At 50.8% G+C, this 2,565-nt stretch overlaps 1 pseudogene; it reads left to right on the top strand.

Moving 5' to 3' along the window:
• The first annotated feature begins 1,152 nt into the window (after positions 1–1,152).
• Positions 1,153–2,075, top strand: LOC132489191 (small ribosomal subunit protein uS8-like; annotated as a pseudogene).
• Positions 2,076–2,565: the final 490 nt, after the last annotated feature.

Here is a 2,565-nt window from a genome sequence, read left to right as displayed (position 1 = left end):
AGGGGAACACCCCTGTCTTGGTACCTCTCTCCCCTTTCTTCTCTGCTGGTGGTGGTCCCGAAATGACCAGGTCCCCTGCCTCACCCGGCCTCTTGGGTGATGCAGTTCTTCTGCTTTTCTCCTGAGAACCTGGCCATGTGGCATGGTCTCCTCTCCCCTCAGAGAGCGGGGCAGGCAGAAGGAGTGAAAGAGGCGGTGCCCAGTTCTCTTGGTGGGTTCAGAGCCCCAGGGTGCAGTAGAAATACTTCTCTATGTATCTGCCCACCCCTCCTCCATCTTTGAACAGTGAGTGTCCTGTTCATTGCCAAACCCCTGATGTGTTCTTCACAGAACATGGGAAGAGAGATGGCCTGGGAGCCAGAGGCCTGTTCTCACAAGCGGCTCTGCCACTGACTGGTATGTCACCTTGGGCAGCCCCTGTACCTCTCTGAACCTCTAGTTCTTGGTCTGTAAAAGATAAATAATAATACTTGCCTGGTCTACCTCACTCTGTTAGGGGAAACACTGACTGAAACTGCCCACCCTGGCCAGGCACCGCAGTAACCATGTGCATGAGTTATTATATGACAGGAGGTCCTGGTAAGAACACAGAACTAACAAGCCACTACCAACGGGAAGAATTCAGGAAAGGTCAAAAGGGGAGAGGAGATGCCAGTCCATATGACCTACCAACCTCCCATAATCCTCATTGCAGGAATCTGTCTTGGCTGAGTGATACACGTGCCACCAGGAAGGACCCTGAGTCAGAATGATTGGCCAGAGACAACCCAGAAACTAACCCCATCACCATAAAACTGCGAACCATGTGGCAAAGCAGTCCTCCTGGGCTCCCTTGCCCTCCTGCTCTCTGCCTGGGGGCCTCTTCCCAATAAAGCCTCTTGCTTTGTCAGCACGTGTGTCTCCTCGGACAATTCATTTCTGAGTGTTAGACAAGAGCCCCCTCTCGGGCTCTGGAAGGGGTCCCCCTTCCTGCAACACCTCCTTCCATGAGGTGTTTCTACTGGGCCATGACTGTGTCTGGGTGTGCACGCACACGTGCGCACGTGCGCACACACACACTCACACACTGTCACTCCCTCTCCCTGCTGTTCATCGGCCCAAACCCAACAGAGCAAAGCCCCAGTCTTTCCATCATCCTTCCATGCTGCCATAATGGTGCCCATGAATGTCCAGGCCGATACTCTCAAGAGCGTCAACAATGCCAACAAGAAAGGCAAAACCAGGTTCTTTTAAGGTCATGCTCTACAGTCATGGCCTGGTTTCTAACTGTGATGATGAAGCATGGTTACACTGGCAATTTTGAAATCGTTGTTGGTCACAGAGCTGGGAACATTTTTATGAACCTCACGGGCACATTAAACAAGTATGGGTGGAGCCCCAGATCTGATGTGCAACTCAAAGATTGAGAACAATGGCAGTGAAACGAAGCAAGACCCTGTGGGGCCCTTCTGGATACAAAAGCCTTCGTGTCTCCCATGTCTTGTTTGTAGGAAAAGGCTTCTGCCTCCTATACCTTCCCTGGGTTCCAAGGGTCAGATTCAAACAGTTGCTAATCAAGGAAGGGAGAGAATGCGGAAGCAAAGAGCAGTCAAAAAACAATAGTGCAGTAAAATAGAGTTCTAGTTCCTCCTCAAGGAATGTACACAACAACATATCTCTGACATTTTCTGCAGGAACTAAGGCTCCCACCCAAGAGGAGGATGGTAACTTCAGGCTGAGCACAAGATTCCTGGAGCACCACCCTGTTACCTCACCACAAACCAATCAGAGGACGGTCACACATCCTGCAGCCCTCACCCCAAATTTTACCTATAAAAACATCTCCCTGAAAACCATCAGGGAGTTCAGCATTTTTAAGCACGAGCCACCTGTTCTCCTTGCTTGGCCCTGCAATAAACCTTTCTCTGCTCCAAACGCCAATTGTTTGGCCTCACTATGCATCAGGCACATGAATGTGCATTTGGTAACAGCAGGACCATCTGTCCCTATCCCTTTGGTTTCACTGTAGTGATGACCTCAGTTGGCATCATGGATGAAAACACACAGGAGGGAAAATCCTGGGATTCTTCTTCTAGGGATGTAACACTTACATACAAATAAAATGTCCCAACGGACACGAGAGATGGAGAGAGAGAGAGAGCAAAGCCTGGGTCAGCTGTCTACAAGCTGCCGCTCTGAGTCTCAGCCAGAGACCTGGACAAGGGGGAACTCAATCCCTTGGCATCCATATGAGTGTCTAGACTGGAGATTGTCCTTCTGGGGCAGGTAGGGCCACCAGTACACGTGGAAGTTCTCACTAAGGAGGGTCCCACAGCCATTAGCATGCACAGAGGGACACTGCCTTCAGGGAGCATTGCCCAGCAGAACCCAGGCCCCAGACCTAGGGTGCCCACCTGGGACATCTATGGTACCTGTTTTATCTTTTGCCTGCTGAGTGCAGGGCTAGAGGGTGCTATAAGCTGGTAGGGGGCCAGAAAACACAGGTTTTACTTTTGAAATGGTTAGTACTCTTAGGCAGAAATGAGATTTGAAACTGGACTCCTCCTCCTCCCCTGCCCCGTTTTA

Source organism: Mesoplodon densirostris, chromosome 4 (genome assembly GCF_025265405.1).
Source record: "Mesoplodon densirostris isolate mMesDen1 chromosome 4, mMesDen1 primary haplotype, whole genome shotgun sequence".
NCBI lineage: Eukaryota > Metazoa > Chordata > Mammalia > Artiodactyla > Ziphiidae > Mesoplodon > Mesoplodon densirostris.
Note: the sequence above shows the minus strand (reverse complement) of the source record. Positions and strands in the feature narration are given on the sequence as shown.